This window comes from Lithobates pipiens, unplaced genomic scaffold (assembly GCF_037356315.1).
Source record: "Lithobates pipiens isolate NorthernLeopardFrog02 unplaced genomic scaffold, aLitPip1_a1.2 Scaffold_18, whole genome shotgun sequence".
In the NCBI taxonomy this organism is placed as follows: Eukaryota; Metazoa; Chordata; class Amphibia; order Anura; family Ranidae; genus Lithobates; species Lithobates pipiens.
In genome coordinates, this window is record NW_027507758.1 from 478,579,881 (window position 1) to 478,592,631 (window position 12,751).

At 43.8% G+C, this 12,751-nt stretch overlaps 13 non-coding genes across 13 annotated transcripts; all 13 read right to left on the minus strand.

Moving 5' to 3' along the window:
- Positions 1-232: 232 nt before the first annotated feature.
- On the minus strand, positions 233-305 carry TRNAF-GAA (transfer RNA phenylalanine (anticodon GAA)). The gene has a single exon. It is a non-coding gene; the product is annotated as a tRNA-Phe (tRNA).
- Positions 306-1,267: 962 nt separating this feature from the next.
- TRNAF-GAA (transfer RNA phenylalanine (anticodon GAA)) lies at positions 1,268-1,340 on the minus strand. Its single transcript has one exon. It is a non-coding gene; the product is annotated as a tRNA-Phe (tRNA).
- Positions 1,341-3,338: 1,998 nt separating this feature from the next.
- TRNAF-GAA (transfer RNA phenylalanine (anticodon GAA)) lies at positions 3,339-3,411 on the minus strand. Its single transcript has one exon. It is a non-coding gene; the product is annotated as a tRNA-Phe (tRNA).
- A 961-nt stretch (positions 3,412-4,372) lies between these two features.
- TRNAF-GAA (transfer RNA phenylalanine (anticodon GAA)) lies at positions 4,373-4,445 on the minus strand. Its single transcript has one exon. It is a non-coding gene; the product is annotated as a tRNA-Phe (tRNA).
- A 269-nt stretch (positions 4,446-4,714) lies between these two features.
- TRNAF-GAA (transfer RNA phenylalanine (anticodon GAA)) lies at positions 4,715-4,787 on the minus strand. The gene has a single exon. It is a non-coding gene; the product is annotated as a tRNA-Phe (tRNA).
- Positions 4,788-5,407: 620 nt separating this feature from the next.
- On the minus strand, positions 5,408-5,480 carry TRNAL-UAA (transfer RNA leucine (anticodon UAA)). Its single transcript has one exon. It is a non-coding gene; the product is annotated as a tRNA-Leu (tRNA).
- Positions 5,481-6,442: 962 nt separating this feature from the next.
- Positions 6,443-6,515, minus strand: TRNAF-GAA (transfer RNA phenylalanine (anticodon GAA)). The gene has a single exon. It is a non-coding gene; the product is annotated as a tRNA-Phe (tRNA).
- Positions 6,516-8,852: 2,337 nt separating this feature from the next.
- TRNAF-GAA (transfer RNA phenylalanine (anticodon GAA)) lies at positions 8,853-8,925 on the minus strand. The gene has a single exon. It is a non-coding gene; the product is annotated as a tRNA-Phe (tRNA).
- Positions 8,926-9,544: 619 nt separating this feature from the next.
- Positions 9,545-9,617, minus strand: TRNAF-GAA (transfer RNA phenylalanine (anticodon GAA)). The gene has a single exon. It is a non-coding gene; the product is annotated as a tRNA-Phe (tRNA).
- Positions 9,618-9,886: 269 nt separating this feature from the next.
- On the minus strand, positions 9,887-9,959 carry TRNAF-GAA (transfer RNA phenylalanine (anticodon GAA)). The gene has a single exon. It is a non-coding gene; the product is annotated as a tRNA-Phe (tRNA).
- A 619-nt stretch (positions 9,960-10,578) lies between these two features.
- Positions 10,579-10,651, minus strand: TRNAF-GAA (transfer RNA phenylalanine (anticodon GAA)). Its single transcript has one exon. It is a non-coding gene; the product is annotated as a tRNA-Phe (tRNA).
- A 962-nt stretch (positions 10,652-11,613) lies between these two features.
- Positions 11,614-11,686, minus strand: TRNAF-GAA (transfer RNA phenylalanine (anticodon GAA)). Its single transcript has one exon. It is a non-coding gene; the product is annotated as a tRNA-Phe (tRNA).
- A 962-nt stretch (positions 11,687-12,648) lies between these two features.
- On the minus strand, positions 12,649-12,721 carry TRNAF-GAA (transfer RNA phenylalanine (anticodon GAA)). The gene has a single exon. It is a non-coding gene; the product is annotated as a tRNA-Phe (tRNA).
- Between the last annotated feature and the right edge of the window lie 30 nt (positions 12,722-12,751).

A 12,751-nucleotide genomic window follows, 5' to 3' on the forward strand; every position in this document is an offset into this window, starting at 1 on the left:
GGTGTACAAATGTCCTATGAAGAAGAAGGGATATTTTGACTTGTCCTTGCACATTGGCTGAGAAAAGCATAAACTGCGGGATGTTGCACAATTGCGTTTCTGCTGAGCCCCAGACCTTAGTCTGCTCTAAACAACTTTCTCAAACTCCTGCTTGGTCTTCCTTTTCTTGTCAGAAAGCGGTACACCACCTTTTCTTGTCAGAAAGCGGTACACCAAAAGGAGCAGGTACAGTTGCCGAAACCCGGGATCGAACCAGGGACCTTTAGATCTTCAGTCTAACGCTCTCCCAACTGAGCTATTTCGGCCTTTTCTGCCTAATCTTGATGACAATTCTGGGGTACCATGTGCTGGTGTGAAGGAATGACAATGACGAGTGACATTTTTATGTCTATGCATTTAGCCGGAAAGGAAAACAGGCAGCAAGATACTTTACTTTGTTCCAGGTGAAACTAAGCAACCACCCTGTTAGGGCAACAGGCACATGAGAAGCGAAAGAATCAAACACGCACTGGCCTAATTCATGGTAAAGTCATATAATCAAAGGTAGAGTTATCCCTGTTCAGAATACAACAATTGCACGAAACCATGGATCGAACCAGGGACCTTTAGATCTTCAGTCTAACGCTCTCCCAACTGAGCCATTTCGGCACTTTAGAAAGCGTTTGTCCAGGAGACACGTGGCACCGTGCGTCGACTCGAAGGGGTCATTGAGCCCTTAAAGGAGGTTTATAGTCACAGCATCCACTTTTATTTGATAACATCAGCATTGTACCCACAGTAAAAACAATAGTTATTTTTGACAAGCTCGGTTCAAAAATCTCCTTTCATGTTGTGATTGATGCCTGTCTGCTGGCCATCTATTTCCACAACTTCCTAGATTTCCAGCATAGTTTTCAGTTTCTCCCCTGATTTTTACTTTCCGTTTCTAAGGACTACACATCAAAAAAGTCATTTTTCTTTCAAATGCGGCTAGGTCTTGTTCCCACGGCTTTCATTGGTATATTGCAGGTGAAAATGAAACATGCTGGACTTTTCTTCCCAAGGCTCTGCAGAACTATGCGTTGGTGTACAAATGTCCTATGAAGAAGAAGGGATATTTTGACTTGTCCTTGCACATTGGCTGAGAAAAGCATAAACTGCGGGATGTTGCACAATTGCGTTTCTGCTGAGCCCCAGACCTTAGTCTGCTCTAAACAACTTTCTCAAACTCCTGCTTGGTCTTCCTTTTCTTGTCAGAAAGCGGTACACCAAAAGGAGCAGGTACAGTTGCCGAAACCCGGGATCGAACCAGGGACCTTTAGATCTTCAGTCTAACGCTCTCCCAACTGAGCTATTTCGGCCTTTTCTGCCTAACCTTGATGACAATTCTGGGGTACCATGTGCTGGTGTGAAGGAATGACAATGACGAGTGACATTTTTATGTCTATGCATTTAGCCGGAAAGGAAAACAGGCAGCAAGATACTTTACTTTGTTCCAGGTGAAACTAAGCAACCACCCTGTTAGGGCAACAGGCACATGAGAAGCGAAAGAATCAAACACGCACTGGCCTAATTCATGGTAAAGTCATATAATCAAAGGTAGAGTTATCCCTGTTCAGAATACAACAATTGCACAAAACCATGGATCGAACCAGGGACCTTTAGATCTTCAGTCTAACGCTCTCCCAACTGAGCCATTTCGGCACTTTAGAAAGCGTTTGTCCAGGAGACACGTGGCACCGTGCGTCGACTCGAAGGGGTCATTGAGCCCTTAAAGGAGGTTTATAGTCACAGCATCCACTTTTATTTGATAACATCAGCATTGTACCCACAGTAAAAACAATAGTTATTTTTGACAAGCTCGGTTCAAAAATCTCCTTTCATGTTGTGATTGATGCCTGTCTGCTGGCCATCTATTTCCACAACTTCCTAGATTTCCAGCATAGTTTTCAGTTTCTCCCCTGATTTTTACTTTCCGTTTCTAAGGACTACACATCAAAAAAGTCATTTTTCTTTCAAATGCGGCTAGGTCTTGTTCCCACGGCTTTCATTGGTATATTGCAGGTGAAAATGAAACATGCTGGACTTTTCTTCCCAAGGCTCTGCAGAACTATGCGTTGGTGTACAAATGTCCTATGAAGAAGAAGGGATATTTTGACTTGTCCTTGCACATTGGCTGAGAAAAGCATAAACTGCGGGATGTTGCACAATTGCGTTTCTGCTGAGCCCCAGACCTTAGTCTGCTCTAAACAACTTTCTCAAACTCCTGCTTGGTCTTCCTTTTCTTGTCAGAAAGCGGTACACCAAAAGGAGCAGGTACAGTTGCCGAAACCCGGGATCGAACCAGGGACCTTTAGATCTTCAGTCTAACACTCTCCCAACTGAGCTATTTCGGCCTTTTCTGCCTAAACTTGATGACAATTCTGGGGTACCATGTGCTGGTGTGAAGGAATGACAATGACGAGTGACATTTTTATGTCTATGCATTTAGCCGGAAAGGAAAACAGGCAGCAAGATACTTTACTTTGTTCCAGGTGAAACTAAGCAACCACCCTGTTAGGGCAACAGGCACATGAGAAGCGAAAAGAATCAAACACGCACTGGCCTAATTCATGGTAAAGTCATATAATCAAAGGTAGAGTTATCCCTGTTCAGAATACAACAATTGCACAAAACCATGGATCGAACCAGGGACCTTTAGATCTTCAGTCTAACGCTCTCCCAACTGAGCCATTTCGGCACTTTAGAAAGCGTTTGTCCAGGAGACACGTGGCACCGTGCGTCGACTCGAAGGGGTCATTGAGCCCTTAAAGGAGGTTTATAGTCACAGCATCCACTTTTATTTGATAACATCAGCATTGTACCCACAGTAAAAACAATAGTTATTTTTGACAAGCTCGGTTCAAAAATCTCCTTTCATGTTGTGATTGATGCCTGTCTGCTGGCCATCTATTTCCACAACTTCCTAGATTTCCAGCATAGTTTTCAGTTTCTCCCCTGATTTTTACTTTCCGTTTCTAAGGACTACACATCAAAAAAGTCATTTTTCTTTCAAATGCGGCTAGGTCTTGTTCCCACGGCTTTCATTGGTATATTGCAGGTGAAAATGAAACATGCTGGACTTTTCTTCCCAAGGCTCTGCAGAACTATGCGTTGGTGTACAAATGTCCTATGAAGAAGAAGGGATATTTTGACTTGTCCTTGCACATTGGCTGAGAAAAGCATAAACTGCGGGATGTTGCACAATTGCGTTTCTGCTGAGCCCCAGACCTTAGTCTGCTCTAAACAACTTTCTCAAACTCCTGCTTGGTCTTCCTTTTCTTGTCAGAAAGCGGTACACCAAAAGGAGCAGGTACAGTTGCCGAAACCCGGGATCGAACCAGGGACCTTTAGATCTTCAGTCTAACGCTCTCCCAACTGAGCTATTTCGGCCTTTTCTGCCTAACCTTGATGACAATTCTGGGGTACCATGTGCTGGTGTGAAGGAATGACAATGACGAGTGACATTTTTATGTCTATGCATTTAGCCGGAAAGGAAAACAGGCAGCAAGATACTTTACTTTGTTCCAGGTGAAACTAAACAACCACCCTGTTAGGGCAACAGGCACATGAGAAGCGAAAGAATCAAAAACGCACTGGCCTAATTCATGGGTTAGTCATATAATCAAAGGTAGGGTAATCCCTGTTCAGGATACAACAATTGCCGAAACCCAGGATCGAACCAGGGACCTTTAGATCTTCAGTCTAACGCTCTCCCAACTGAGCTATTTCGGCACTTTAGAAAGCGTTTGTCCAGGAGACACGTGGCACCGTGCGTCGACTCGAAGGGGTCATTGAGCCCTTAAAGGAGGTTTATAGTCACAGCATCCACTTTTATTTGATAACATCAGCATTGTACCCACAGTAAAAACAATAGTTATTTTTGACAAGCTCGGTTCAAAAATCTCCTTTCATGTTGTGATTGATGCCTGTCTGCTGGCCATCTATTTCCACAACTTCCTAGATTTCCAGCATAGTTTTCAGTTTCTCCCCTGATTTTTACTTTCCGTTTCTAAGGACTACACATCAAAAAAGTCATTTTTCTTTCAAATGCGGCTAGGTCTTGTTCCCACGGCTTTCATTGGTATATTGCAGGTGAAAATGAAACATGCTGGACTTTTCTTCCCAAGGCTCTGCAGAACTATGCGTTGGTGTACAAATGTCCTATGAAGAAGAAGGGATATTTTGACTTGTCCTTGCACATTGGCTGAGAAAAGCATAAACTGCGGGATGTTGCACAATTGCGTTTCTGCTGAGCCCCAGACCTTAGTCTGCTCTAAACAACTTTCTCAAACTCCTGCTTGGTCTTCCTTTTCTTGTCAGAAAGCGGTACACCAAAAGGAGCAGGTACAGTTGCCGAAACCCGGGATCGAACCAGGGACCTTTAGATCTTCAGTCTAACGCTCTCCCAACTGAGCTATTTCGGCCTTTTCTGCCTAACCTTGATGACAATTCTGGGGTACCATGTGCTGGTGTGAAGGAATGACAATGACGAGTGACATTTTTATGTCTATGCATTTAGCCGGAAAGGAAAACAGGCAGCAAGATACTTTATTTTGTTCCAGGTGAAACTAAGCAACCACCCTGTTAGGGCAACAGGCACATGAGAAGCGAAAGAATCAAACACGCACTGGCCTAATTCATGGGAAAGTCATATAATCAAAGGTAGGGTAATCCCTGTTCAGGATACAACAATTGCCGAAACCCGGGATCGAACCAGGGACCTTTAGATCTTCAGTCTAACGCTCTCCCAACTGAGCTATTTCGGCACTTTAGAAAGCGTTTGTCCAGGAGACACGTGGCACCGTGCGTCGACTCGAAGGGGTCATTGAGCCCTTAAAGGAGGTCTATAGTCACAGCATCCACTTTTATTTGATAACATCAGCATTGTACCCACAGTAAAAACAATAGTTATTTTTGACAAGCTCGGATTAAAAAATCTCCTTTCATGTTGTGATTGATGCCTGTCTGCTGGCCATCTATTTCCACAACTTCCTAGATTTCCAGCATAGTTTTCAGTTTCTCCCCTGATTTTTACTTTCCGTTTCTAAGGACTACACATCAAAAAAGTCATTTTTCTTTCAAATGCGGCTAGGTCTTGTTCCCACGGCTTTCATTGGTATATTGCAGGTGAAAATGAAACATGCTGGACTTTTCTTCCCAAGGCTCTGCAGAACTATGCGTTGGTGTACAAATGTCCTATGAAGAAGAAGGGATATTTTGACTTGTCCTTGCACATTGGCTGAGAAAAGCATAAACTGCGGGATGTTGCACAATTGCGTTTCTGCTGAGCCCCAGACCTTAGTCTGCTCTAAACAACTTTCTCAAACTCCTGCTTGGTCTTCCTTTTCTTGTCAGAAAGCGGTACACCAAAAGGAGCAGGTACAGTTGCCGAAACCCGGGATCGAACCAGGAACCTTTAGAGCTTAAGTCTAACGCTCTCCCAACTGAGCTATTTCGGCCTTTTCTGCCTAATCTTGATGACAATTCTGGGGTACCATGTGCTGGTGTGAAGGAATGACAATGACGAGTGACATTTTTATGTCTATGCATTTAGCCGGAAAGGAAAACAGGCAGCAAGATACTTTACTTTGTTCCAGGTGAAACTAAGCAACCACCCTGTTAGGGCAACAGGCACATGAGAAGCGAAAGAATCAAACACGCACTGGCCTAATTCATGGTAAAGTCATATAATCAAAGGTAGAGTTATCCCTGTTCAGAATACAACAATTGCACAAAACCATGGATCGAACCAGGGACCTTTAGATCTTCAGTCTAACGCTCTCCCAACTGAGCCATTTCGGCACTTTAGAAAGCGTTTGTCCAGGAGACACGTGGCACCGTGCGTCGACTCGAAGGGGTCATTGAGCCCTTAAAGGAGGTTTATAGTCACAGCATCCACTTTTATTTGATAACATCAGCATTGTACCCACAGTAAAAACAATAGTTATTTTTGACAAGCTCGGTTCAAAAATCTCCTTTCATGTTGTGATTGATGCCTGTCTGCTGGCCATCTATTTCCACAACTTCCTAGATTTCCAGCATAGTTTTCAGTTTCTCCCCTGATTTTTACTTTCCGTTTCTAAGGACTACACATCAAAAAAGTCATTTTTCTTTCAAATGCGGCTAGGTCTTGTTCCCACGGCTTTCATTGGTATATTGCAGGTGAAAATGAAACATGCTGGACTTTTCTTCCCAAGGCTCTGCAGAACTATGCGTTGGTGTACAAATGTCCTATGAAGAAGAAGGGATATTTTGACTTGTCCTTGCACATTGGCTGAGAAAAGCATAAACTGCGGGATGTTGCACAATTGCGTTTCTGCTGAGCCCCAGACCTTAGTCTGCTCTAAACAACTTTCTCAAACTCCTGCTTGGTCTTCCTTTTCTTGTCAGAAAGCGGTACACCAAAAGGAGCAGGTACAGTTGCCGAAACCCGGGATCGAACCAGGGACCTTTAGATCTTCAGTCTAACGCTCTCCCAACTGAGCTATTTCGGCCTTTTCTGCCTAACCTTGATGACAATTCTGGGGTACCATGTGCTGGTGTGAAGGAATGACAATGACGAGTGACATTTTTATGTCTATGCATTTAGCCGGAAAGGAAAACAGGCAGCAAGATACTTTACTTTGTTCCAGGTGAAACTAAACAACCACCCTGTTAGGGCAACAGGCACATGAGAAGCGAAAGAATCAAAAACGCACTGGCCTAATTCATGGGTTAGTCATATAATCAAAGGTAGGGTAATCCCTGTTCAGGATACAACAATTGCCGAAACCCAGGATCGAACCAGGGACCTTTAGATCTTCAGTCTAACGCTCTCCCAACTGAGCTATTTCGGCACTTTAGAAAGCGTTTGTCCAGGAGACACGTGGCACCGTGCGTCGACTCGAAGGGGTCATTGAGCCCTTAAAGGAGGTTTATAGTCACAGCATCCACTTTTATTTGATAACATCAGCATTGTACCCACAGTAAAAACAATAGTTATTTTTGACAAGCTCGGTTCAAAAATCTCCTTTCATGTTGTGATTGATGCCTGTCTGCTGGCCATCTATTTCCACAACTTCCTAGATTTCCAGCATAGTTTTCAGTTTCTCCCCTGATTTTTACTTTCCGTTTCTAAGGACTACACATCAAAAAAGTCATTTTTCTTTCAAATGCGGCTAGGTCTTGTTCCCACGGCTTTCATTGGTATATTGCAGGTGAAAATGAAACATGCTGGACTTTTCTTCCCAAGGCTCTGCAGAACTATGCGTTGGTGTACAAATGTCCTATGAAGAAGAAGGGATATTTTGACTTGTCCTTGCACATTGGCTGAGAAAAGCATAAACTGCGGGATGTTGCACAATTGCGTTTCTGCTGAGCCCCAGACCTTAGTCTGCTCTAAACAACTTTCTCAAACTCCTGCTTGGTCTTCCTTTTCTTGTCAGAAAGCGGTACACCAAAAGGAGCAGGTACAGTTGCCGAAACCCGGGATCGAACCCGGGACCTTTAGATCTTCAGTCTAACACTCTCCCAACTGAGCTATTTCGGCCTTTTCTGCCTAACCTTGATGACAATTCTGGGGTACCATGTGCTGGTGTGAAGGAATGACAATGACGAGTGACATTTTTATGTCTATGCATTTAGCCGGAAAGGAAAACAGGCAGCAAGATACTTTATTTTGTTCCAGGTGAAACTAAGCAACCACCCTGTTAGGGCAACAGGCACATGAGAAGCGAAAGAATCAAACACGCACTGGCCTAATTCATGGGAAAGTCATATGATCAAAGGTAGGGTAATCCCTGTTCAGGATACAACAATTGCCGAAACCCAGGATCGAACCAGGGACCTTTAGATCTTCAGTCTAACGCTCTCCCAACTGAGCTATTTCGGCACTTTAGAAAGCGTTTGTCCAGGAGACACGTGGCACCGTGCGTCGACTCGAAGGGGTCATTGAGCCCTTAAAGGAGGTTTATAGTCACAGCATCCACTTTTATTTGATAACATCAGCATTGTACCCACAGTAAAAACAATAGTTATTTTTGACAAGCTCGGTTCAAAAATCTCCTTTCATGTTGTGATTGATGCCTGTCTGCTGGCCATCTATTTCCACAACTTCCTAGATTTCCAGCATAGTTTTCAGTTTCTCCCCTGATTTTTACTTTCCGTTTCTAAGGACTACACATCAAAAAAGTCATTTTTCTTTCAAATGCGGCTAGGTCTTGTTCCCACGGCTTTCATTGGTATATTGCAGGTGAAAATGAAACATGCTGGACTTTTCTTCCCAAGGCTCTGCAGAACTATGCGTTGGTGTACAAATGTCCTATGAAGAAGAAGGGATATTTTGACTTGTCCTTGCACATTGGCTGAGAAAAGCATAAACTGCGGGATGTTGCACAATTGCGTTTCTGCTGAGCCCCAGACCTTAGTCTGCTCTAAACAACTTTCTCAAACTCCTGCTTGGTCTTCCTTTTCTTGTCAGAAAGCGGTACACCAAAAGGAGCAGGTACAGTTGCCAAAACCCGGGATCGAACCAGGGACCTTTAGATCTTCAGTCTAACGCTCTCCCAACTGAGCTATTTCGGCCTTTTCTGCCTAACCTTGATGACAATTCTGGGGTACCATGTGCTGGTGTGAAGGAATGACAATGACGAGTGACATTTTTATGTCTATGCATTTAGCCGGAAAGGAAAACAGGCAGCAAGATACTTTATTTTGTTCCAGGTGAAACTAAGCAACCACCCTGTTAGGGCAACAGGCACATGAGAAGCGAAAGAATCAAACACGCACTGGCCTAATTCATGGGAAAGTCATATAATCAAAGGTAGGGTAATCCCTGTTCAGGATACAACAATTGCCGAAACCCGGGATCGAACCAGGGACCTTTAGATCTTCAGTCTAACGCTCTCCCAACTGAGCTATTTCGGCACTTTAGAAAGCGTTTGTCCAGGAGACACGTGGCACCGTGCGTCGACTCGAAGGGGTCATTGAGCCCTTAAAGGAGGTTTATAGTCACAGCATCCACTTTTATTTGATAACATCAGCATTGTACCCACAGTAAAAACAATAGTTATTTTTGACAAGCTCGGTTCAAAAATCTCCTTTCATGTTGTGATTGATGCCTGTCTGCTGGCCATCTATTTCCACAACTTCCTAGATTTCCAGCATAGTTTTCAGTTTCTCCCCTGATTTTTACTTTCCGTTTCTAAGGACTACACATCAAAAAAGTCATTTTTCTTTCAAATGCGGCTAGGTCTTGTTCCCACGGCTTTCATTGGTATATTGCAGGTGAAAATGAAACATGCTGGACTTTTCTTCCCAAGGCTCTGCAGAACTATGCGTTGGTGTACAAATGTCCTATGAAGAAGAAGGGATATTTTGACTTGTCCTTGCACATTGGCTGAGAAAAGCATAAACTGCGGGATGTTGCACAATTGCGTTTCTGCTGAGCCCCAGACCTTAGTCTGCTCTAAACAACTTTCTCAAACTCCTGCTTGGTCTTCCTTTTCTTGTTAGAAAGCGGTACACCAAAAGGAGCAGGTACAGTTGCCGAAACCCGGGATCGAACCAGGGACCTTTAGATCTTCAGTCTAACGCTCTCCCAACTGAGCTATTTCGGCCTTTTCTGCCTAACCTTGATAACAATTCTGGGGTACCATGTGCTGGTGTGAAGGAATGACAATGACGAGTGACATTTTTATGTCTATGCATTTAGCCGGAAAGGAAAACAGGCAGCAAGATACTTTACTTTGTTCCAGGTGAAACTAAGCAACCACCCTGTTAGGGCAACAGGCACATGAGAAGCGAAAGAATCAAACACGCACTGGCCTAATTCATGGGAAAGTCATATAATCAAAGGTAGGGTAATCCCTGTTCAGGATACAACAATTGCCGAAACCCGGGATCGAACCAGGGACCTTTAGATCTTCAGTCTAACGCTCTCCCAACTGAGCTATTTCGGCACTTTAGAAAGCGTTTGTCCAGGAGACACGTGGCACCGTGCGTCGACTCGAAGGGGTCATTGAGCCCTTAAAGGAGGTTTATAGTCACAGCATCCACTTTTATTTGATAACATCAGCATTGTACCCACAGTAAAAACAATAGTTATTTTTGACAAGCTCGGTTCAAAAATCTCCTTTCATGTTGTGATTGATGCCTGTCTGCTGGCCATCTATTTCCACAACTTCCTAGATTTCCAGCATAGTTTTCAGTTTCTCCCCTGATTTTTACTTTCCGTTTCTAAGGACTACACATCAAAAAAGTCATTTTTCTTTCAAATGCGGCTAGGTCTTGTTCCCACGGCTTTCATTGGTATATTGCAGGTGAAAATGAAACATGCTGGACTTTTCTTCCCAAGGCTCTGCAGAACTATGCGTTGGTGTACAAATGTCCTATGAAGAAGAAGGGATATTTTGACTTGTCCTTGCACATTGGCTGAGAAAAGCATAAACTGCGGGATGTTGCACAATTGCGTTTCTGCTGAGCCCCAGACCTTAGTCTGCTCTAAACAACTTTCTCAAACTCCTGCTTGGTCTTCCTTTTCTTGTCAGAAAGCGGTACACCAAAAGGAGCAGGTACAGTTGCCGAAACCCGGGATCGAACCAGGGACCTTTAGATCTTCAGTCTAACGCTCTCCCAACTGAGCTATTTCGGCCTTTTCTGCCTAACCTTGATAACAATTCTGGGGTACCATGTGCTGGTGTGAAGGAATGACAATGACGAGTGACATTTTTATGTCTATGCATTTAGCCGGAAAGGAAAACAGGCAGCAAGATACTTTACTTTGTTCCAGGTGAAACTAAGCAACCACCCTGTTAGGGCAACAGGCACATGAGAAGCGAAAGAATCAAACACGCACTGGCCTAATTCATGGGAAAGTCATATAATCAAAGGTAGGGTAATCCCTGTTCAGGATACAACAATTGCCGAAACCCGGGATTGAACCAGGGACCTTTAGATCTTCAGTCTAATGCTCTCCCAACTGAGCTATTTCGGCACTTTAGAAAGCATTTGTCCAGGAGACACGTGGCACCGTGCGTCGACTCGAAGGGGTCATTGAGCCCTTAAAGGAGGTCTATAGTCACAGCATCCACTTTTATTTGATAACATCAGCATTGTACCCACAGTAAAAACAATAGTTATTTTTGACAAGCTCGGATTAAAAAATCTCCTTTCATGTTGTGATTGATGCCTGTCTGCTGGCCATCTATTTCCACAACTTCCTAGATTTCCAGCATAGTTTTCAGTTTCTCCCCTGATTTTTACTTTCCGTTTCTAAGGACTACACATCAAAAAAGTCATTTTTCTTTCAAATGCGGCTAGGTCTTGTTCCCACGGCTTTCATTGGTATATTGCAGGTGAAAATGAAACATGCTGGACTTTTCTTCCCAAGGCTCTGCAGAACTATGCGTTGGTGTACAAATGTCCTATGAAGAAGAAGGGATATTTTGACTTGTCCTTGCACATTGGCTGAGAAAAGCATAAACTGCGGGATGTTGCACAATTGCGTTTCTGCTGAGCCCCAGACCTTAGTCTGCTCTAAACAACTTTCTCAAACTCCTGCTTGGTCTTCCTTTTCTTGTCAGAAAGCGGTACACCAAAAGGAGCAGGTACAGTTGCCGAAACCCGGGATCGAACCAGGGACCTTTAGATCTTCAGTCTAACGCTCTCCCAACTGAGCTATTTCGGCCTTTTCTGCCTAACCTTGATGACAATTCTGGGGTACCATGTGCTGGTGTGAAGGAATGACAATGACGAGTGACATTTTTATGTCTATGCATTTAGCCGGAAAGGAAAACAGGCAGCAAGATACTTTACTTTGTTCCAGGTGAAACTAAGCAACCACCCTGTTAGGGCAACAGGCACATGAGAAGCGAAAGAATCAAACACGCACTGGCCTAATTCATGGGAAAGTCATATAATCAAAGATAGGGTAATCCCTGTTCAGGATACAACAATTGCCGAAACCCAGGATCGAACCAGGGACCTTTAGATCTTCAGTCTAACGCTCTCCCAACTGAGCTATTTCGGCACTTTAGAAAGCATTTGTCCAGGAGACACGTGGCACCGTGCGTCGACTCGAAGGGGTCATTGAGCCCTTAAAGGAGGTCTATAGTCACAGCATCCACTTTTATTTGATAACATCAGCATTGTACCCACAGTAAAAACAATAGTTATTTTTGACAAGCTCGGATTAAACAATCTCCTTTCATGTTGTGATTGATGCCTGTCTGCTGGCCATCTATTTCCACAACTTCCTAGATTTCCAGCATAGTTTTCAGTTTCTCCCCTGATTTTTACTTTCCGTTTCTAAGGACTACACATCAAAAAAGTCATTTTTCTTTCAAATGCGGCTAGGTCTTGTTCCCACGGCTTTCATTGGTATATTGCAGGTGAAAATGAAACATGCTGGACTTTTCTTCCCAAGGCTCTGCAGAACTATGCGTTGGTGTACAAATGTCCTATGAAGAAGAAGGGATATTTTGACTTGTCCTTGCACATTGGCTGAGAAAAGCATAAACTGCGGGATGTTGCACAATTGCGTTTCTGCTGAGCCCCAGACCTTAGTCTGCTCTAAACAACTTTCTCAAACTCCTGCTTGGTCTTCCTTTTCTTGTCAGAAAGCGGTACACCAAAAGGAGCAGGTACAGTTGCCGAAACCCGGGATCGAACCAGGGACCTTTAGATCTTCAGTCTAACGCTCTCCCAACTGAGCTATTTCGGCCTTTTCTGCCTAACCTTGATGACAATTCTG